This window comes from Scyliorhinus canicula, chromosome 7 (genome assembly GCF_902713615.1).
Source record: "Scyliorhinus canicula chromosome 7, sScyCan1.1, whole genome shotgun sequence".
In the NCBI taxonomy this organism is placed as follows: domain Eukaryota; kingdom Metazoa; phylum Chordata; class Chondrichthyes; order Carcharhiniformes; family Scyliorhinidae; genus Scyliorhinus; species Scyliorhinus canicula.
In genome coordinates this window covers 84392376-84416551 of record NC_052152.1, presented here as the reverse complement: position 1 = coordinate 84416551, position 24176 = coordinate 84392376, and the positions used below count along the sequence as shown (strand labels likewise).

At 45.3% G+C, this 24176-nt stretch overlaps 1 protein-coding gene, 1 long non-coding RNA gene and 1 other non-coding gene across 3 annotated transcripts in view; 1 reads left to right on the top strand and 2 right to left on the bottom strand.

Moving 5' to 3' along the window:
- The window catches only part of scaf4a (SR-related CTD-associated factor 4a), a 147567-nt gene that overhangs the window by 91785 nt on the left and 31606 nt on the right, over positions 1-24176 (bottom strand). The gene's annotated exons all lie outside the window — the stretch shown is intronic.
- Positions 1-24176, bottom strand: part of LOC119969094 — a 49623-nt gene that overhangs the window by 9902 nt on the left and 15545 nt on the right. The gene's annotated exons all lie outside the window — the stretch shown is intronic.
- trnah-aug lies at positions 7537-7609 on the top strand. The gene has a single exon. It is a non-coding gene; the product is annotated as a tRNA-His (tRNA).

Sequence of the window (24176 nt, the reverse complement as noted above, 5' to 3'; positions counted from 1 at the left end):
AGGCATGAAAGATTTAATATATTTTCTATAGGCCAAAAAAGTCAACTGAAACTGCACAGACCTATGAAAGCACTTTCTTTCTGTTCTTACTCGGGGTTGTTTTAAATAGAAAAATGTAAAGCTATTCTCACACAGCATAAATAATATATCAATAACTAATCATTTACATTTTACAACGCAGCAGGAATCAAGACCATTTGTTAAAATCTTCATTCGATAATAGGTTGTCAATCTTCCAAGGAAGGTTAAACTTAAGGAACTTAATCGTTCAAGCATTGCAATGTTTTCAAGGGATTAATTAAATGCAATACTCTGCTTACATATTTCTGTCAAAACACTTAACACTGCAAATGCCCTGTCAACACCATAAGTACGGTGAGATATTCTGCATTTCAGATGCGGGTGTTAGTATTTGTACCAATCTTAATGTTGGAAGAGTTCAAAGTTCCTTCAAATAAAAAATTCCCTTCATTGTTTTCCTCAGCAGTATCTAATTTTATCAACAGATGATTCTCAGCTTTTCAAACTCTGTCATTAAGAGTATTGTCACAAATTTGCACTAAGTGGTTTGCTGTCTGATAGAATACTTCAATGTGATTGGTTGCTTCCCCTGCTTGCTGACATCACTGTTACTGGACGCCTGGATATCCAGTGAATCCCAGATTCAATTTAGCGGAAGCGCTATATATTTATAGGCAGCTTTCTTTGAGGCCAGTGACAAATACTGGTACTTCATCGCAGACCACAAGTAAAACAACATTTTCTGTTGAAATTTATAGTCTGCTAATAATTTTTACTGGTGGGCGCTGTTCCTACTGGATTCCCATCAAACAACAGAACTAAAATCACCAGAGAAACATTTAATAAAAAGCAAATTCGCCTTTTGGGAGGCAATTCTGCTGAAAAGATATTGTACGCAAGTATATTCAAGAAGCTACTTTTTTAAAAACCAAATATTGCACGTTATGAATGAGAAACAAACCTCTGCAGTTTGACATTGTTCTATTGGGAATAAGAGCCAAATGCCATTTTCAGCTGAAGGAAGGTTAAATGACAGGGTAGAGCAGGACCAGATTTGCAGATATTTTCATTTGTTTCTCATTTTTAAAGCATACATTGTGTATAAACGGTAGCACAGTTGCTTCACAGCGCCAATGTCCAAGGTTCGATACCCGGCTTGCGTCACTGTCTGTGGAGTCTGCACATTCTCCCTGTGTCTGCATGGGTTTCCTCCGGGTGCTCCGGTTTCCCCCCACGAGTCCAGAAACACGTGCTGTTAGGTAATTTGGACATTCTAAATACTCCGTATACCCGAACAGACGCTGGAATATGGTGACTAGGGGCTTTTCACAGTAACTTCATTGCAGTGTTAATGCAAGCCTACTTGTGACAATAAAGATTGTTATTAATACTGATTTTTATTAATTTCCAGCTAAACAGCAAAACTAAAGGCAACTTCACGAGATGATTAAAGTGTTGTTTCATTTAGATAGATTGATAAGCTAAAGATACATAACTGAATCCTACAATACCACTTCAGCAAAGAGGGTGTAGTTGTAGGAATTTTGATTATAAATATGGATGCTGGAGTGGTATGGCCCTGTCTCACGGCGCCGAGAAGCCAGGTTCAATCCTGACCCCCGTCACTGTCCGTGAGCAGTTTGCACATTCTCCTCGTGTCTGCAATGGTCTCACCCCCAACCCAAAGTTGTGTAGGGTAGGTGGATTGGCCACGCTGAATTGTCACTTAAAGGGGGGGGGAAATTAAATAAAAATAAATATGGGTGCAACAATTTACAATGAAATGACAAAAATATGACCGTTAAGATAGGAAATGCCTGCAGATCAAACTGTTCAATATTTCATCAATTTGGTGACATTACATAGGGTTAATGCCGGAACTTATACTTCACTTGAGCCTAGTCCCATTTTTCATCTAAATCTACCATCGTAACCATTATTCCCTTCTCAAATATTTGTCTAGCTTCCCCTTAAATGCATGTGTACCATCCGCTTTAACGAGCTGCACATTCTTACCATTCTTTGTGTAAAGAAGTTCCTTTGGAATTCCTTAGAGGATTTAGGAGTGACTACATTATATTGACAGAAACATGGGACTCTTCTTTTGCTCTTCTTCACAAGAGGAAACACTCTCTGTATCCACTTTATCAATATCTTTAATAATTTAAACGGCCTCTATTATGTGAGCCTTCTCTTCATGAGAAAAGGGATTCAAGTCAGTCAAACTTTTCCTGATGTGTACCCACAGATTTTTGGTTACATCCTTATAAATCTCTGCACTCTCTCCAGTACCTGTCTATCCTTTTGTATAGTAACTAGAACTGCATACAGTGTTCTCACCAAGGTTTGTTGCGGGTTCAGCATATCTTCCCTCTTTTTCAATTCTATACTGATAAAAAAATAAAGTCTAATGGCCTCCCTACACTTCCTGCCATAATATACTACTGTACATTTATCACTAACTTCATTTGCCAATTATTTTCCCACTCTCCAAATTTATCAATGTCCTCCTGTAATTAATTTGCAGTCCTTCCTCAGTATTGACCATTTGGTGTCATTTCTAAATTTAGAAATTGTGCTTTTAATTCCAATGTCCAAATTGTTAACAAAGTGTGAATGATAGCGGTCCTAGTATTGATCCTTGTGGGACACCACTTCCTGTCTTCTGTTGCTATGAATAACAATACTTTGCTCATATTCTCTGCGTTCTTCCTTGAAGTCAGATAGCAATCCATTCTGACACTTGTCCCGACTCCACATTCTCTCAATATATTCATTGGTCTATTATGGGACAATATATCGAAAGTCCTTTGAAAATCCAGATAACATATCTACTGTTATTTCCTCAAAAAATTCAAAAGGTTGGTCAAGCAAGATTTCCCCCCCTCCCCTTTTGAAATCGGTAAAACTATTCAGTAATACATTATTCATTTTCAGATGCTCTTCCTTCCTCTCTGCTAAAATTCCATTATTTTCCCTACCAGTGATGCTCACCTGCTTGGTCTATAAATCCTGAGTATATTCTGTCCCCACCCAACTAAAATGATTACCGCAACTCCATTCCACAAGTGACTCAGAACAAAAGGAATCAGGAAAGAAAACTGTAATTGTTTGTATTATTGTAAAATTGCACTATTTTTCAAAAATGCTGAACAAGCTCAGCTGGTTTATCACCAACTATTAAGATAAGTTACATGTCAGATGTAGACCCCTTGTTCAGTCCAGAACATTTTAAACAGAGGCTGACTGACTAGCCAAGCATTTTCGCATTTGTAAGACTTTTGGACACTGTGGGAATCAAGGGATAACATTAGAGCAGAAAAATAGAGTTGAGGTAGACAACCAGCCATGACGTAATTATAGCACAGTTGGCCAGAGGAGCCAAATGGCTGACTTCTGGTCCTATTTTTAGGCTACATTAAATGACAGTTAAACACTGCTGTACAGTTATTTGGTCTTTTACCATTTCATTTCATGGTACTCAGCATAAAGAATCTGTACTGTAAAGACAGAAAAGAATATCCATCGTTCGGGTTTCAATTGCACCGATATCCACACACTGCCATGCGCCGCTACATGCACATACCTGACCTGTCTCTCCAACACCACCAATTCATCCTATCTCAAAGCCCCAACTACACAGTCTCATTTCAGTTGTCTAATTCAATACCTTAAAAACTTTTTCTCTTCCTTTCAGTTAAGGAGAACATGGGGTCCTTCTGGTTATTTCCTCCCCTTCCCTCTGACCCCTTGCTTTCTTCTAATCCCACATATCACCATGTATCCATGTATTCACTACACTGTCTAGCCTTGCTCTCACAGTGAACAATCTGTGCTTACACAAAGTGGGCACCCCAGTTCCTAATGGGAAGCACAGTCGCAGAGTAGTTTGCAGTGTTGTTTCACAGCACCAGGGAACCGGCTTGGGTCACTCTGTGCAAAGTCTGCATATTCTCCCTGTGTCTGAGTGCTCCGCAGGGTGCTCCGGTTTCCTCCCATAAGTCCCAAAACACATGCTTGTTAGGTGACTTGGTCATTCTGAATTCTCCCTAGTGTATCCGAACAGACGCTGGAGTATGGTGACGAGGGAATTTCACTAATTTATTGCTGTGTTAATGTAAGCCTATTTGTGACACTAAAGATTATTATTGCATTGAAGAGACTGGATTGCGAGCAGCAAAAGGCAGAGGATAAGGTGTTACATTTGGAGGCCGGTGGGTGGAAAACAAGAACAAGGGGAACCCTGTTGGACTCTGGGTGGAGGGGAAAGGTTGTGTGCAGAAATGAATAGGGCATGTTAAGGGTCCTATCAACCACAGTGGGGTGGAATCATTGGTTGAGGAAAAGATCAACATCAGAAACAAAATTGTGAAAGGTGGCATCATCAGAGCAGATGCAATGGAGAAATTGAGAGAATCATATGGAGTCCTTGCAGGAAGCAGGGTCAGAGGAAGTGATGGTAGCTGTGGGATTTGAAGGGGTTATAATGGATAGAGCTTGTTTCCAGAAATTTTAAGACAGCGGAGTAAAGGCAGGGAAGGGAAATATTGGAGATAGACCACGTGGATGTGAGGAGTGGAAATTGGAAGTAAAATGAATGAACTTTTCCAATTCTAGAAGAGAGCAGAAAGTGCTTCCATTGATTTGATTTAGATTTATTGTCACGTGCGCCGAGGTACAGTGAAAAGTATTGTTTTGCGTACAATTCAGACAGATCGTTCCATGTATGAAAGAACATAGTACATACAATAAATACACAATGTAAATAGATAGACATTGGGTGAAGCATACAGAGTATAGTGCTAACAACAGTAGAGAAAATGCATAGAGTGATCAGTTCAGTCCATAAGAGGGTCATTCAGGAGTTTAGTAACAGCAGGGAAGAAGTTTTTTTTAAAATCAATTAGTGCATGTTCTCAGATTTTTGTATCTTCTGCCCAATGAGAAAGGTTGAAAGAGAGAATAACCCAGGTGGGATGGGTCTTTGATTATGCTGCTTGCTTTCCCAAGGCAGCGGAAGGTGCAGATAGTCAATGGCTGGGAGGCAAGTTTGCATGATGGACTGGGCTGTGTTCACGACTCTGTAGTTTCTTACGGTGTTTGGCCGAGCAGTTGCCATACCAAGCTGTGATGCAGCCTGACAGGATGCTTTCAATGGTGCATCTGTAAAAATTGCTAAGAGTCAATGTGGAGATGCAGAATTTCCTTAGGTTCCTGAAGTATAGGCACTATTATGCTTTCTTGGTTGTAGTGTCGCCATGGGTAGACCAGAGCAGATTGTCGTTGTATCCACCTAGGAATTTGAAGCTGTCAACCATCTCCACCTCAACAACATTGATGCAGACAGGCATGTGCACGACACTTCACTTCCTGAAGTCGATGACCAGCTCCTTAGCTTTGGGTTCAGTGACGTCCTGGAAAAAAAGAGTAGGAATGTTCTATGTTCGCCACAAAAAGACTGGCATAATGAAGGCCCATGTGGGTGTACCCACAGCAGCACCTTTTATTTGGAAGAAGTGAGGTTGTTCAGGCATCTGTTCAAGGAAGAAGCAGAGTCCTCAGGCCGCCTGGTTTGAGATGAAAGTGTGGAGAGATTAGACGTCCATAATGAAGAGGAGGCAGCTAGGGCAGGAAAACTGGAAATTGTTTAAATGCCATAGGGTTTAAGAATCAGCGATGCAAGAGATTGCACATGGAGAGAAAAAAGTGAAAATAAGAAAAAATAGGTTCAGGGGGCAGAAACCAGCTGAAACGTGCGTACTAGGACAGTCCTGTTTGTTGACGTTGGCGAGGACGACTCCGGGGAGATGAAATCAGTGAAAGTCAAGGGCGACTGCTGTTCAGTGGTGGGCTCATGTTCTGTGGAGGCAGGAAGGAGTGTCTGAGAGTTGAAGCTCGTCTCGGCAAGGTAGAGGTCGGTACACCAGGCAGCTAAAGCACCACCCTTTTCAGGTTTGACAATGTCAGAGTTTTACCTGAGAGAACAGAGTGCAGGAAGTTCACAGAGAGACAGGTTAGTGAGAACGGGGCAAGCAGAGGAACCAAGACGGCAGAACCAAGCTGACAGTTTTCAATGAAAAGATTAAACAGACAAAAGGCCAGAGGGAAGGTTCCGGGTTGAAGAAATATACTGGAGTCAGGTGAAAAGATCTGCTGGTCAATGGGAGGACTGCTGCCCAAAGAAATGAGCACAGAGGGCACAGAGGTGAAAACAATGAAAGACGAGTTCAACGATGAGCTTGATTGAATTCATTGAGTTGGGTCCTTTGCTTTATTTTTGGCAGCAAGGTGTGGCATGGTATTGTCACTCAGTAGCAATCCAGACACCAAGCATAATGTTTTGGGGACCAGGGTTCCAATCTACCATGGCAGATGGCAATATTTGAATTCAAAAATATCTGGAATTAAATATCTAACAATGACCATGGAACCATTACTGATTGTTGTAAAAACCCATCTGGCTCACTAGTGCCCTTTAGGGTAGAAAATCCTTAACAGGTCTGACCTATATGTGACTCCAGACCCACATCAAATGTGGTTCACTGTTAAATGGCCTAGCTGGGCCAATTAGGGATGGGCAAGAAATGCTGGCCCAGCCAGTGACCCCTCCCAATCCCTTGCAAGATTTTTTAAAAACCCGCTCAGTCCCCAAGCATGATCCCCCCCCCAAAGGGCCACATGCAGTTCACCTGGTTCTGAGTGCAGCCCACGAGAAATTTTGTTGACCGTTACCCACATGAAGAGTTGCTACATTCTGCTAATTTCCATCCGCATAATTTTTTTTCCAACTGAAATAACTCACGTAAAGCAAAATGAGGTGCATACTGATTGCGCAGACTGTGCGCATTACGATCCCAGACCAAACTCCTACATCGGTTAGGATACTGGACCAAAGCCCATGTATTTAAGTTTATTTGAAAGACTGTGTGGAAAGTGCGATTTACTCCAGGAGTGATTGCATGAAGAAATAGAAACAATTACTCCTTTAACACTGCCCCTACTCAATTCCCCATTGAACAACAAGAAACATACAGCTCTCAATCCAGCTTAAAAGCCATGATGTGGAGATGCCGGCATTGGACTGGGGTGAGCACAGTAAGAAGTCTTACAATACCAGGTTAAAATCCTACAGGTTTGTTTCAAACACTAGCTTTCGGAGCACTGCTCCTTCCTCAGGTGAATGAAGAGGTATGTTCCAGAAACATATATATAGACAAATTCAAAGATGCAAGACAATGCTTCGAATGTGAGCATTTGCAGGTAATTAAGTCTTTACAGATCCAGAGATAGGGGTAACCCCAGGTTAAAGAGGTGTGAATTGTTTCAAGCCAGGACAGTTGGTAGGATTTCGCAAGCCCAGGCCAGATGGTGGGGGAGGAATGTAATGCGACATGAATCCCAGGTCCCGGTTGAGGCCGCACTCATGTGTGCGGAACTTGGCTATAAAAGCAGCATGGCATAGAGTAATACTTGCTTTACAGAACAGATGGCTCCTGTTAGACCTCTTCAAGCTGTGGGCCAGTGGCGCAATGGATAACGTGTCTGACTATGAATCAGGAGATTCCAGGTTCGACTCCTGGCTGGCTCGCAGCTCCTAGTTTTGGCGCCCCCTTTAGTTCAGTGGGTTGGACAGCTGGTTCCCGATGCAGAGCAAATTGAGCAGGGCATCATCAATTCTCGTTTCAGCTATGGTTACTTATGAAATCCCTGCCCTCACAATTTAGGGCAGCACGGTAGCATGGTGGTTAGCATAAATGCTTCACAGCTCCATGGTCCCAGGTTCGGTTCCCGGCTGGGTCACTGTCTGTGCGGAGTCTGCATGTCCTCCCCGTGTGTGCGTGGGTTTCCTCCGGGTGCTCCGGTTTCCTCCCACAGTCCAAAGATGTGCGGGTTAGGTGGATTGGCCATGCTAAATTGCCCGTAGTGTCCTAAAAAGTAAGGTTAAGGGGGTTGTTGGGTTACGGGTATAGGGTGGATATGTGGGTTTGAGTAGGGTGATCATTGCTCGGCACAACATCGAGGGCCGAAGGGCCTGTTCTGTGCTGTACTGTTCTATGTCTATGTCTATGTCTAAGCAAAAACTGGTTCACCTGCCGAGTTTCAGTTCTTTTCGTGTCCTCAGACAAAACGGCTCTGCTTTAAATATTAAATATTATTGCTCTTTTGATAACAATCCTACTGAAAGATATTGTGGACTCTGTCAGGCAGATCAGACTTCAGCGCCTGTCCCTGCATCCCTTGGCTCCATCCATTAATGACAATTTCCCCAAGCTGCAAAACAAAACTCTACAGGCCGAAAACGTATGAACTCCCCAGGGACTTTCCTCTGTCAAACTATAGTGCATTAGCCAAAACCTCTGGTCAGTTTTACCTTCTGGTTCCTAAAAGCTCCCAGGCCCTGTAAAAACAATCTTTTTAAAAGCATGACCTCTGCCGTCATACTATGACCCCAGACATTAAACCTTAAATGACCCCAATATTTAGACACCAATATTCCTAAAATCTTCCATTTGTCACACTGAGTGCTGGATGATCATTCTGCTTCCAAAGTGCAAATGTTTCTTTTTTTTTTAAACCAGTTGCAATAGATAAGCGGAGTTGGGGAGATAAAAGAGTACAAGAAAGAGCAAGACTGGGAGGATGAAAAAGCGTAAGGAAGAGACAGACAGAGCAGAGCCAGGAAGATAAAAAAGTGCAAGACAAAGCAAGACTTGAGAACAGAGCCAGGGAGATAAAAGACATTGGGACTGGTTCTGGGGAAGGTGGGACCAATACAAAGTGGACAGGTTGCACCTGGGTGGCTTTGGAACTGATGCCCTAGGGGGAGTATTTGCTGGAGTGGTTGGGGAAGGTTCAAACTAAAATGGCAGGGCGAGGGGAACCTATGCAAGGAGTCAGATGAAGGGGAAACGTGGACAAGAACAAAAGACAACGGTAAATTAAAAAAGTGATGGGCAGAGAAATCAAGGGCCAAAATCAACAGGGCCACAGTGAAAAAGAACAGGAATGGGAGAAGGAATGCTAGAAAGTCAAGCATTAAGGCTTTGTGCCTTAACACACAGAGCATTTGTGATAAAGTGGATGAACTAATCGCGCAAATAGATATTAACAGGTCTGATACAGGGATCACGGAGACATGGCTGTAGGCTGACCTGGGAAGAGAATTGAATATCCAGGAGTATTTTGGACAGATAAACAAAAATGAAACGGTGCTGGGGATGCTTGGTGGTTAAAGAGATTAGCTCAATAGGGAGGAAATATGGAATCTGTAAGGGTAGAGCTGAGAAACACCAAGGGGCAAAAATCATTAGTGGGGGTTGTACATAGACTCTCAAACAGCAATGGTGATGTTGGAAATGGCATTAAACAGGAAACTTAGAGGCGCATGTGATAAAGGAACATCTGTAATTATGAGTGACTTTAATCTGCAGATAGGTTTGCCAAACAAATTACCGCACAGTGCCGTAGAGGAGGAATTCCTGGAGTATATATGGGATGGTTTTTAATACATTGAGAAACCAACTAGAGAATAGACCACCCTCGACTGGGTATTGTGTAATGAGAAAAAAATAATTGGCAATCAAGTTGTGCGAGGCCCCTTAGGGATGAACGACCATAATATGACAGAATTTTTCAATCAAGATGGAGAGTGATGTAGTTGATTCCGAGACTAGGGTCCAGAATCCAAATAAAGGAAACTACAGTTTTACAAGAAGTGAGTTGGCTATAATGAATTGGGTGACTTAAAGGGATGGCAGTGGATAGGCAATGACAAACATTCAAAGAATGCAACGGTAAACTAAAACAATTGTTCATTCTTGTCTGGCTCAACAATAAAACTGGAAAGGTGGCCAAAAGGGAAATGAAAGTTAGTATTAGATCCAAGGAAGAGGCAAACAAAGGAGCTTGAAAAAAATAAGGGACATCAAGAGGATTGGGAGTCTTTAGAATTCAGAAAAGGGGAGGCCAAAGGAATTGATAAAGTAGAGGAAAAGAGAGTATGAGCGAAAGCTTGCGGAGAACATGTGGACTGACTGTAAACGTTTCTATAGTTCTGTAGAAAAAGATAAAGTAGGGGAAAAGAGAGTATGAGAGAAAGCTTGCGGAGAACATGTGGACTGACTGTAAACGTTTCTATAGTTGTGTAGAAAAAAAAGATTGGTAACGGCAAATGGGGAACAAAGAAACGGTTGACCACCTAAATACATACTTTGGTTCTGTCTTTCCAAAGGAGGACAAAAATAACATACCAGAAATGTTGGGAAACTTAGGGTTTAGTAAGAGTGAGGAACGGAAAGAAATCAGTATTAGTGGGGAAATGGTGTTGCAGAAATTGATGGAATTGTAGGTCAATAAATCCCCAGGCCCTGATAATCTACATCCCACAGTACTTAAGGAAGAGGCCCGAGAAAGAGTGGATGCATTGGTGGTCACCTTGCAAGATTCTATAGACTCTGGAACAGTTGCTACAGATTGGAGGGTAGCTAATGGAACCCCTATTTATAAAGGTAGAACAAAGAACAAAGAAAAGTACAGCACAGGAACAGGCCCTTCAGCCCTCCAAGCCAGTGCCGACCATGCTGCCCGTCAAAACTAAAATCTTCTACACTTCCGGGGTCCGTATTCCTCTATCCCCATCCTATTCATGTATTTGTCAAGATGCCCCTTAAACGTCAATATCGTCCCTCCTTCCACCACCTCCTCCAGCAGCAAGTTCCAGGCACCCACTACCCTCTGTAAAAAAAACTTGCTTCGTATATCTCCTCCAAACTTTGCCCCTCGCACCTTAAACTTAAGCCCCCTAGTAATTGACCCCTCTCCGCTGGGAAAAAGCCTACGACTATCCACTCTGTCTATGTCCCTCATAATTTTGTAGACCTCTATCAGGTCGCCCCTCAACCTCCGTCGTTCTAGTGAGAACAAACAGAGTTTTTTCAACCTCTCCTCATAGCTAATGCCCTCCATACCAGGCAACATCCTGGTAAATTTCTTCTGCACCCTCTCTAAAGCCTCCACATCCTTCTGGTAATGTGGCGACCAGAATTGAACACTATGCTCCAAGTGTGGCCCAACTAAAGTTCTATACAGCTACAACATGACTTGCCAATTTTTATATTCAATGCCCCCGGCCAATTAAGGCAAGCATGCCGTATGCCTTCTTGACTATCTTATCCACCTGTGTTGCCCCTTTCAGTGACCTGTGGACCTGTACACCTAGATCTCTGACTGTCAATACTCTTGAGGGTTCTACCAGTCACTGTATATTCCCTACCTGCATTAGACCTTCCAAAATGCATTACCTCACATTTGTCCAGGTTAAACTCCATCTGCCATTTCTCCGCCCAAGTCTCCAAAAGATCTAAATCCTACTGTATCCTCGGACAGTCCTTATCGCTATCCGCAATTCCACCAGCCTTTGTGTCGTCTGCAAACTTACGAATCAGACCGGTTACATTTTCCTCCAAATCATTTATATATACTACGAACGACAATGGTCCCAGCACTGATCCCTGTGGATCACCACTAGTCACAGCCCTCCAACCAGAAAAGCACCCTTCCATTGCTACTCTCTGCCTTCTATGACCTAGCCAGTTCTGCATACATCTTGTCAGCTCACCCCTGATCCCGTGTGACTTCACCTTTTGTACCAGTCTGCCATGAGGGACCTTGTTAAAGGCTTTACTGAAGTCCATATAGACAACATCCACTGCCCTACCTGCATCAATCATCTTTGTGACCTCCTCAAAAAACTCTATCAAGTTTGTGAGACACGACCTCCCCTTCACAAAACCGTGCTGCCTCTCGCTAATATATCCATTTCCTTCCAAATGGGAGTAGATCCTGTCTCAAAGAATTCTCTCCAGTAATTTCCCTACCACTGGGGCTGGTTTAGCTCATTTGGCTAAATCGCTGGCTTTTAAAGCAGACCAAGCAGGCCAGCAGCACGGTTCGATTCCCGTACCAGCCTCCCCGAACAGGCGCCGGAATGTGGCGACTAGGGGCTTTTCACAGTAACTTCATTGAAGCCTACTCGTGACAATAAGCGATTTTCATTTCACACAAGGCTCACTGGCCTGTAGTTCCCTGGATCAGCCTTGCTACCCTACTTAAACAAAGGAACACTGGCTATTCTCCAGTCCTCCAGGACATCACTGGAGGACAGTGATGATCCAAAGATTTCTGTCAAGGCCTCAGCAATTTGCTCTCCAGCCTCCTTCAGTATTCTGGGGTAGATCCCATCAGGCCCTTGGGACTTATCTATCTTAATATTTTTCAAGACGCCCAATACCTCGTCTTTTTGGATCTCAATGTGATCCAGGCTATCTACACACCCTTCTCCAGACTCAACATCCATCAATTCCTTCTCTTTGGTACCTCGCCCATTTCCTCTGGCTCCACACATAGATCCCCTCGCCTGTCCTTCAGTGGGCCCACCCTTTCCCTGGCTACCCTCTTGCTTTTTATGTATGTGTAAAAAGCCTTGGGATTTTCCTTAACCCTATTTGCCAATGACTTTTTGTGACCCCTTGCTTAAGTTCCTTCCTACTTTCTTTATATTCCACACAGGCTTTGTCTATTCCCAGCCTTCAAGCCCTGACAAAAGTCTCCTATTTCTTTTTGACACGGCCTACAATATCTCTCGTTATCCAAGGTTCCCTATATTTGCCGAATTTATCGTTCTTCCGCACAGGAACATGCCGGTCCTGAATTCCTTTCAACTGACATTTCAAAGCCTCCCACATGTCAGGTGTTGATTTACTCTCAAACATCCACACCCAATCTAGGTTCTTCAGTCCCTGCCTAATATTGTTATAATTAGCCTTCCCCCAATTTAGCACATTCACCCTAGGACCATTCTTATCCTTGTCCATGAGCATTTTAAAACTTACTGAATTGTGGTCACTGTTCCCGAAATGCTTCCCTACTGAAACTTCTACCACCTGGCCAGGCTCATTTCCCAATACCAGGTCCAGTATAGCCCCTTCCCTAGTTGGACTATCTACATATTGTTTTAAGAAGCCCTCCTGGATGCCCCTTACAAACACTGCCCCAATCAATCCCCCAGCACTAAGTCAGTCCCAGTCAATATTGGGGAAGTTAAAGTCTCCCATCACAATAACCCTGTTGCTTTTACTCCTTTCCAAAATCGGTCTACCTATCTGCTCAATCTCCCGCTGGCTGTTGGGTGGCCTGGGATAAACCACCAACATTGTGACTGCGCCCATCTTATTCCTGATCTCTACCCATATAGCCTCGCTGCCCTCTGAGGTGTCCTCCGCAGTACAGCTGTGATATTCTCCCTAATCAGTAGCGCAACTCCTCCACCCCTTTTACATCCCCCTCTATCCCGCCTGAAACATCTAAATCCTGGAACATTTCGCTGTCAATCCTGTCCTTCGCTCATCATAGTTCCAAGTACGAATCCAAGCTCTTAAGTTCATCTGCCTTACCGGTTATACTTCTTGCATTAAAACATATGCACTTCAGGCCACCAGACCCACTGTTTTCAGCAACATCTCCCAGTCTGCTCTTCCGCAGAGCCATACTGGCCCTATTCCCTAGTTCTCCCTCAATGCTTTCACATTCTGACCTATTGCTCCGGTGCCCACACCCCTACCATGCTAGTCTGAACCCTCCCATGTGACACTAGCAAACCTCGCGGCCAGGATATTTATGCCTCTCCAGTTTAAATGCAACCCGTCTTTCTTATGCAGGTCACACCTCCCCCGGAAGAGCTCCCAGCGGTCCAGATAATGGAAACCCTCCCTCCTACACCAGCTGCTTAGCCACGTGTCTAGCTGCGAGACGAGGAATAGGGAGAGAGAGAAGTTGAACACATGGCTACAGGGATGGTGCAGGAGGGAGGGCTAAAGATACCTGGATAATTGAGGCTCATTCTGGGGTAGGTGGGGCCTCTACAAACGGGATGGTCTACATCTGGACCAGAGGAGTACCAATATCCGGGGGGGGGGGGGGGGGGGGGGGGGATTTGCTAATGCTCTTCGGGAGGGTTTAAACTAATTCAGCAGGGGGTTGGGAACTTGAATTGTAGCTCTAGTATACAGGAGGTTGAGAGTAGTAAGGTCATGAGTAAGGTTTCAAGGTTGCAGGAGTGCACCGGAAGGCAGGAAGGTGGTTTAAAGTGTGTCTACTTCAATGCCAGGAGCATCCGGAATAAGGTGGGTGAACTTGCAGCATGGGTTGGTACCTGGGACTTCGATGTTGTGGCCATTTCGGAAACCTGGCTAGAGCAGGGACAGGAATGGCTGTTGCAGGTTCCGGGGTTTAGATATTTCAGTAAGCTCAGGGAAGGTGGTAAAAGAGGGGGAGGGGTGGCATTGTTAGTCAAGGACAGTATTACGGTGGCAGAAAGGACGTTTGATGAGGACTCGTCTACTGAGGGAGTATGAGGTTAGAAACAGGAAAGGTCACCCTGTTGGGAGTTTTCTATAGGCCTCCGAAAAGTTCCAGAGATGTAGAGGAAAGGATTGCAAAGACGATTCTGGGTAGGAGCGAAAGTAACAGGGTAGTTGTTATGGGGGACTTTAACTTTCCAAATTTTGACTGGAAACGCTATAGATCGAGTACTTTAGATGGGTCCGTTTTTGTCCAATGTGTGCAGGAGGGTTTCCTGACACAGTATGTAGATAGGCCAACAAGAGGCTAGGCCACATTGGATTTGGTACTGGGTAATGAACCAGGACAGGTGGTAGATTTGAAGGTAGGTGAGCACCTTGGTGATAGTGACCACAATTCAGTTACGTTTACTTTAGCGATGGAAAGGGATAGGTATCTACCGCAGGGCAAGAGTTATAGCTGGGGGAAAGGCAATTATGATGCGATGAGGCAAGACTTAGGATGCACTGGATCTGCAGGGCATCAGCACAATTGAAATGTGGAGCTCGATCAAGGAACAGCTACTGCGTGTCCTTGATAAGTATGTACCGGTCAGGCAGGGAGCAAGTGCTCGAGCGAGGGAACCGTGGTTTACTAAAGTAGTTGAATCATTTATCAAGAGGAAGAAGGAGGCTTATGTAAAGATGAGACGTGAAGGTTCAGTTAGGGCACTCAAGAGTTACAAGTTAACTAGGAAGTACCTATAGAGAAAGCCAAGAGGAGCCAGGAGGGGACATGAGAAATCTTTGGCAGGTAGGATGAAGGATAACCCGAAGGCTTTCTATAGGTATGTCAGGAATAAAAGAATAACTAGGCTAAGAGTAGGGCCAGTCAAGGACAGTAGTGGGAAGTTGTGCATGGAGTCCGAGGAGATGGGAGAGGTGCTAAAGGAATATTTTTAGTCAGTATTCACGCAGGAAAAAGACAACGTTGTAGAGGAGAATACTGAGATACAGGCTACTAGACTAGAAGGGCTTGATGTTCATAAGGAGGAGGTATTAGCAATTCTGGAAAGTGTGAAAATAGTTAAGTCCCCTGGGCCAGATGGGATTTATCGTAGGATTCTCTGGGAAGCTAGGGAGGAGATTGCTGAGCCTTTGGCTTTTATCTTTATGTCGTCATTGTCTACAGAAATAGTGCCAGAAGACTGGAGGATAGCAAATGGCGTCCCCCATGTTCAACAAGGGGAGTAGAGACAACCCCGTTAACTATAGACCAGTGAGCCTTCCTTCTGTTGTGGGCAAAGTCTAGGTAAGGTTTGTAAGAGATAGGATTTATAATCATCAAGAAAGGAATAATTTGATTAGGGATAGTCAACATGGTTTTATGAAGGGTAGGTCGTGCCTCACAAATCTTATTGAGTTCTTTGAGAAGGTGACCAAACAGGTGGCCGAGGGTAAAGCAGTTGATGTGGTGTATATGGATTTCAGTAAAGCGTTTGATAAGGGGTTCCCCACGGTAGGCTATTGCAGAAAATACGGAGGCATGGGATTGAGGGTGATTTAACGATTTGGATCAGAAATTGGCTAGCTGTAACAAGACAGAGGGTGGTGGTTGATGGGAAATGTTCAGCCTGGAGTTCAGTTACTAGTGGTGTACCACAAGGATCTGTTTTGGGGCCACTGCTGTTTGTCATTTTTATAAATGACCTGGAGGGCGTAGGATGGGTGAGTACATTTGCAGATGACACTAAAGTCGGTGGCGTTGTGGACAATGCGGAAGGATGTTGCATGTTACAGAGGGACATAGATAAGCTGCAGAGCTGGGCTGAGAAGTGGCAAATGGAGTTTAATGCAGAAAAGTGTGAGGTGATTCATTTTGGAAGGAGTAACAGGAAGACAGAGTACTGGGCTAATGGTAAGATTCTTGCTAGTGTGGATGAGCAGAGATATCTCGGTGTCCATGTACATAGATCCCTGAAAGTTGTCACCCAGGTTGATACGGTTGTTTAGAAGGCGTATGGTGTGTTAGCTTTTATTGGCAGAGGGATTGAGTTTCGGAGCCATGAGGTTATGTTGCAGCTGTACAAAACTCTGGTGCGGCCGCATTTGGAGTATTGCGTACAGTTCTGGTCACCGCATTATAGAAAGGATGTGGAAACATTGGAAAGGGTGCAGAGGAGATTGACCAGGATGTTGCCTGGTACGGAGGGAAGATTTTACGAGGAAAGGCTGAGGGACTTACAGCTGTTTTCATTAGAGAGAAGGTTAAGAGGTGACTTAATTGAGGCAAGATGATCAGAGGATTATATAGGGTGGACAGTGAGAGCCTTTTTCCTCGGATGGTGATGGCTAGTACGAGGGAACATAGCTTTAAATTGAGGGGAGATATATATAGGAGATAGATTCTTTACTCAGAGAGTAGTGAGGGTGTGGAATGCCCTGCCTGTAACAGTAGTGGACTTGCCGACATTAAGGGCATTTAAATGGTCATTGGATAAACATATGGATGGTAAGGGAATAGTGTAGATGGGTTTCAGAGTGGTTTCACAGGTCGGCGCAACATCGAGGGCCGAAGGGCCTGTACTGCGCTGTAATGTTCTATGCTCTGTATTCCTATTTCTAGCCTCACTGGCACGTGGTACAGGGAGTAATCCCGAGATTACAACCCTAGAGGACCTGTCTTTTGACATTCAGCCTCGCTCCCCGAACTCCTGCTGCAGGACCTCGTGCCCCTTCCTGCCTTTGTCGTTAGTACCAATATGTACAACGACCTCTGCCTGTTTGCCCTCCCCTTTCAGGATGCACGCTACCCATTTGGAGACACCCTGGATCCTGGTACCAGGGAGGCAACGTACCATCCTGGAGTCTCTTTCACGTCCACAGAAGTGCCTATCTGTGCCCCTGACTATAGAGTCCCCTATGACTATTGCTCTCCTGCGCTTTGACCCTCCCTGATGAACATCAGAGCCAGCCATGTTGACACTGCTCTGGCTGCTGCTGCTTTCCCCTGATAGGCAATTCCCCCCAACATTATCCAAAGCGGTATACCTGATCGAGAGGGGGACAACAACAGGTGATTCCTGCACTGACTACCTGCCCCTTCCGGTGGTCACCCATCTCTCTGCCTGCACCTGAGGTGTGACCACATCTCTAACTCCTACCTATGACGCTTTCCGCCACCTGCATGCTCCTAAATGCATCCAATTGCTGCTCCAACCAAACCACACGGTCTGTGGGGAGCTGCCATTGGTCACACTTGCTGCAGATGTAGTCGACCGGAACGCTGGAGGTGGAGAGAAAACAGGTAACTGTAGACCAATCAGTCTGACATCAGTGTGTGTGTGTGTGGGGGTGGGGGGGGGGGGGGGGGGGGGGGAGGGGAGAGAGAGAGGGGGGAGAGAGTTCTGGAGACCCCATTATACAAAATTTAATAGCGGAGCACTTGGAAAACAGTGGCAGGATTGGACAGAGTCAGCATGGATTTAAGAAATGGAAGTCATGCTCGACAAATCTACTGGAATTCTTTGAGAATGTAACAGAAGGGTTGACTGGGGAGCCAAAAGATGTGGTTTATTTGTCAAAAGCCTTCCGGAAGTCCAAAGTCCCACATAAGAAATTAGAATGCAAAATTAAAGGACATGGGGTTGGCGGTAGTGTATTGAGATGGATCAAAAACTGGTTGGCACCCAGGGAACAAAGTATAGGATAAATCGGGCCTTTTTCCGAATGACAGCCAGTGACTCATAAGAACACAAGAACTAGGAGCAGGAGTAGGCCATCTGGCCCCTCGAGCCTGCTCCGCCATTCAATGAGATCATGGCTGATCTTTTGTGGACTCAGCTCCACTTTCCGGCCCGAACAACATAACCCTTAATCCCTTTATTCTTCAAAAAACCATCTATCTTTACCTTAAAAACATGTAATGAAGGAGCCTCAACTGCTTCTCTGGGCAAGGAATTCCATAGATTCACAACCCTTTGGGTGAAGAAGTTCCTCCTAAACTCAGTCCTAAATCTACTTCCCCTTATTTTGAGGCTATGTCCCCTAGTTCTGCTTTCACCCGCCAGTGGAAACAACCTGCCCGCATCTATCCTATCTATTCCCTTCATAATTTTAAATGTTTCTATAAGATCCCCCCTCATCCTTCTAAATTCCAACGAGTACAGTCCCAGTCGACTCAACCTCTCCTCATTATCCAACCCCTTCAGCTCTGGGATTAACCTAGTGAATCTCCTCTGCACACCCTCCAGTGCCAGTACGTCCTTTCTCAAGTGAGACCAAAACTGAACACAATACTCCAGGTGTGGCCTCACTAACACCTTATACAATTGCAACATAACCTCCCTAGTCTTAAACTCCATCCCTCTAGCAATGAAGGACAACATTCCATTTGCCTTCTTAATCACCTGTTGCACCTGTAAACCAACCTTCTGTGACTCATGCACTAGCACACCCAAGTCTCTCTGCACAGCGGCATGCTTTAATATTTTATCGTTTAAATAATAATCCCGTTTGCTGTTATTCCCACCAAAATGGATAACTTCACATTTGTCAACATTGTATTCCATTTGCCAGACCCGAGCCCATTCACTTAACCTATCCAAATCCCTCTGCAGACTTCCAGTATCCTCTGCACTTTTCGCTTTACCACTCATCTTAGTGTCATCTGCAAACTTGGACACATTGCACTTGGTCCCCAACTCCAAATCATCTATGTAAATTGTGAACAATTGTGGGCCCAACACGGATCCCTGAGGGACACCACTAGCTACTGATTGCCAACCAGAGAAACACCCATTAATCCCCACTCTTTGCTTTCTATTAATTAACCAATCCTCTATCCGTGCTACTACTTTACCCTTAATGCCATGCATCTTTATCTTATGCAGCAACCTTTTGTGTGGCACCTTGTCAAACGCTTTCTGGAAATCTAGATATACCACATCCATCGGCTCCCCGTTATCTACTGCACTGGTAATGTCCTCAAAAAATTCCACTAAATTAGTTAGGCATGACCTGCCCTTTATGAACCCATGCTGCGTCTGCCCAATGGGACAATTTCTATCCAGATGCCTCGCTATTTCTTCCTTGATGATAGATTCCAGCATCTTCCCTGCTACCGAAGTTAAGCTCACTGGCCTATAATTTCCTGCTTTCTGCCTACCTCCTTTTTTAAACAGTGGTGTCACGTTTGCTAATTTCCAATCCACCGGGACCACCCCAGAGTCTAGTGAATTTCGGTAAATTATCACTAGTGCATCTGCAATTTCCCTAGCCATCTCTTTTAGCACTCTGGGATGCATTCCATCAGGGCCAGGAGACTTGTCTACCTTTGGCCCCATTAGCTTGCCCATCACTACCTCCTTAGTGATAACAATCCTCTCAAGGTCCTCACCTGTCATAGCCTCATTTCTATCAGTCGCTGGCATGTTATTTGTGTCTTCCACTGTGAAGACTGACCCAAAAAACCGGTTCAGTTCCTCAGCTATTTCCTAATTTCCCATTATTAAAACTCCCTTCTCATCCTCTAAAGGACTCGTGGGGTACCGCAGGAATTAGTGCTAGTAGCCCCGCTATTCAGAATATATATTGATGATTTACATTTGGGAATTAAATGTCATATCTTCAAATTTGCAGATAACACACAGCGAGTGGGAAGGGTAGTTGTGAGGATGCAGAGATGCTTCAGTGCTATTTGTGGAAGTTGAGTAAGTGGGACAATGCATGGCAGATGCACTATAATGTGAATAAATGTGGGTTATTCACTTTGGTAACAAAAACAGGAAGGTAGATTATCTGAATGGCTATAACAGAGGGGAATGTGCAACGAGAACTGGGTGTCATCGGACACCAGCTGCTGAAGCTGAGCATGAAGGTGCAGCAGGCAAATGGTATATTGGCCTTCATACTCATTTGAGCAAAGGAGCAGGGATGTTTTGCTGCAATTATACAGGGCTTGGTGAGACCATACCTGGAATATCGTGTATAGTTTTGATCTCCACATCTGAGGCAGGATCTTCTTGCTATCGAGTTTGCGTAGTGAAGGTCTACCAGACTAATTCCTGGGATGGCTGGACTGATATAGGAAGAGGGATTAAGTGAGTTAGGCATGCACTCGCTGGATTTCAGAAGATGGGGGGGGGGGGGGGGGGGGGGGGGGGAGAAAGAGAAATCTCATAGAAATCTATCAAATTCTAACAGGACTAGACAAGGAAGATGCAGATAGGATGTTCCCAATGGCGGGGAGTCCAGAACCAGGGGTCACAGTCTAAGGATACATTTAGGACTGCGATGAGGAGAAATTTGCTCACTGTTGAGCCAGTGGAATTCGCTACTACAGAAAGCAGTTGAGGCAGAAATATTGTAAAAAGTTAGATATAGCTCGTGTGGCTTAAGGGATCCAAGGATTTGGGTGAAAGCAGGAACAGATAGCCGAGTTGGATAATCAGCCATGATCATAATGAATTTTGGAGCAGGCTCGATAGGCTGAATGGCCTACTCCTGCTTTCTAAGTTTCTGAGTTTTACTAATATATAAATGATTAGGCATTTTTTTACAACTTGTTCTGCAATATATTAAATGTATTTAATTGAATTTATGGGAACATGGTTAGTGAACAAGCCTGATTTCAATGTAGCAGCCTATTGATATTGAGGGGGGCAACTCAGGCTGCTCACCACTGATCCAGATGTCTGGTTGCTTGCCATTTTCATTCACCAGCGTGCTCTTGCGTGCAGATTTCAACCTTCAGCCTGCTGCAATGTCCCAGTGAAGCCCACCGCGGGCTGGAGGAACAGCATGTCATCTTCCGATAAGGTACTTCACAACTTCTGGACGACAATTCAATAACTTCAGACCATAAACCCTGCCATCTAATTTTTTTTAAAATTTAGAGTACCCAATTCTTTTTTTTTTAATTAAGGGGCAATTTAGCGTGGCCAATTCACCTGCACATCTTTGAGTTTGTTTGGGGTGAGACCCACACAGACACAGGTAGAATGTGCAAACTCCAGATGGACAATGACCCGGGCGCTGACATCTAATTTGATTAATTTTTTTTTTATAAAAGGGTCAGTCTGCATCTTGTTTTCATGTCAGCTGTCAGACAGAGCTGTTCCTTATTCTGCCATTAACACCTACTCTTGCCTAATGTTTTAACCCTTTACTACCACCAGCAACAGCACTCCATTTGTTCCATGGACAGCACGGTAGCAGTGGGTAGCACTGTTGCTCCACAGCTCCAGGGTCCCAGGTTCGATTACCGGCTTGGGTCACGTCTGTGGAGTCTGCACGTTCTCCTGTGTCTGCGTGGGTTTATTCCGGGTGCTCCAGTCTCCTCCCACAAGTTACGAAAGACGTGGGGCGGGATTCTGTGATCCTGAGGCTAAGTGTTGATGCCGTCAGAAACACCGCCGCGTTTCTCGACGGCGTCAACATGGCCTCAGGATCAGCATTTCAGGTCCCTACAGGGGGCCAGCACAGTTCACTGCTGCAGCTGCTGATCCCAACACCATGCCCGCCACCGCGCGCATGCATGGTGCCTTCCTTCAACACGCCAGCCCCGGCGCAACATGGCACAGGACTACAGGGACCAACACGGAAGAAACAACGTCCCCAGCCAAAGAGGTCGGACCACCGATTGGTGGGCCCTGATTGCGGGCCAGGCCACACCAGAGGCACCCCCCCCCCCCCACCCACCCGGGTCAGACCCGCCCCACAGGCCGACCCCGACCCTTCCACACCAAGTTCCCACCGGCTGAGAGGTGTGGATGGCACCGATGGGGCTCAGCGTTTTTACGGCGGCTGCTCGGCCCATCCCGGGTCGAGAATCGACGGGCGTAAAGTGCCCCACCAACCACACCGGCGCCAATTCTCCGCTCTGCGGAGGATCGCTTGTCGGGGCGGCGTGGCGCCGGGCTGAGAGAAACCCGCCCGTGCTGTTAGATGAATTGAACATTCTAAATTCTACTTGTGTACCCAAACAGGCGCTGGAATGTGGCGATTAGGGGCTTTTCACAGTAACTTCATTGCAATGTTAATGTAAGCCTACTTGTGACAATAAAGATTATTAATTCTCCACCCTCCATTTTATCCCTTTGTTCTACCTGCCCTCAATCCCAAAGTCACATTCAACTTGAAACATCAGCTCTTTGTCTCCAAAGATGCTGCTAGACTTGCAGTTATCTATTTTAAACCACAGGTTTACAAAAGGAACTTTCCCATCCTTGTTAGAGATTTATTTTTACAACTATTTCAGCCATGGCTCAGTTGCAATTATCACCAAAAGGTCAAGTCTGGGGACTTCCGATGGCGACATTCAGGTGGAGGTCGCACATTGGATGGCTCCTGCTAGAGTTTCTGGTTTTTGGCCCTATATGCCCAGTTTTCAGGTGCCGCTCCCATTACGGTGGAAAAGCAGACTGAAGTGGGGTCAGGGGAGTTTGAGTAGCTGCTCTCCATGCATCGGAATGAGATGATGACCTTGTTCAAGGAGTGGGTAGGTGAGAAACTTACCCTGATAAAGGCAGCTCTGACCAAGACGTCGCCGGATGTGCAGGAGCAAGGAGGTGTCGAAGGAAGTGGAGGAGGTATTTTCGCAGCACAGCAACCAGTTCACCTCGATGGGTGAAGAGCTGCAGAGGCTGGTAGAGGGCAATAAAGGACTCAGAGCCAAATGGAGGACTTTGAGAGAACAGGTCATGAAGCAGAATTTGAGGCTCATGAGATTGCTTGAGGGGGTGGAGGGCCGGAGGCAGACGGTGTACTTTGCGGAGATGTTCGCTAAGATGATGGGGGAAGTGGTGAGAAGGTGGGCAGCCTCTGGCTCAATAGCTCAGTGGGCTAGACAGCTGGTTTGTGAAGCAGAACAAGACCAACAGCGCGGGTTCAATTCCCGTACCAGTTTACCCAAATAGGCGCCAGAATGTGGCATCGAGGGCTTTTCACAGTAACTTCATACTTGTGACAATAAAAGGTTATTATTAAAGGGGCCGTTGTATAGTAGCAACGTGAGGTTTGGAGTGGTCTACCTGGCGAAGCTCGGGGTGACTCTCAACTCGAAGGAACTTTAATTTTGAGGAGGCAGGGGCATTCGTGAAGGATGAAGGACTGGGGACGTTGGACTTTTATCATGTTGACTGTGATCTCTTCTCTTTTTTTGATGCATCTGCCCTCATTTTTTTTGTTATTTGGGAGCTGTTGCTTATTTTTGGTGTGGTAATGGGGAAGGAAGGGTTTGGGGGTTGGTGGGATTGGCTGGGATGTTGTGTGTTTTTAGGGTTGGGTCTGTGGGATTATGGGGTGGGGAGTTTGGAAGGCTTGGATGTGAGGGGATTGGGTGTTGGTTTTCTTTGTGTGGACGATGGAGTTCCGGCAAGGGCCACCTCACTAGCAAACAGAAGTTGGCTTGTGAACAGGAGCGAGCTGGGGGGGTGGGGCTGTGGTCATTGGATCCTGTATGGACAAGTGTCAATGGGCTCCGCGGAGAGGTGTGAATAGGGGTAAGAGAATGATACTGGGTGAGATATTTGAGAGGAAGTAGATTGGGGAATTCTGGGAAAGGGGTAGGGGGTTAACGGTGACTAAGGATAGGGTTAGGCCTGTAGTAGTGGGTATGGCAAATAGAAGGGGTTGGGGGGGCCTGTGAAAGAGTGGGAGTTTTATTACACTTGAAGAGTTTGAAAGCCAATGTGGCGGTGCTGTTGCAAGAGACCCTTCACGGAGGGTGAAGGACCAGATGAGGCTGAAGAAGGGCAGGGTGAGCCAGATGTTTCACTCGGGCTTTGACAGCAGGGCCCGAGGGGGAGGTAATTCTAA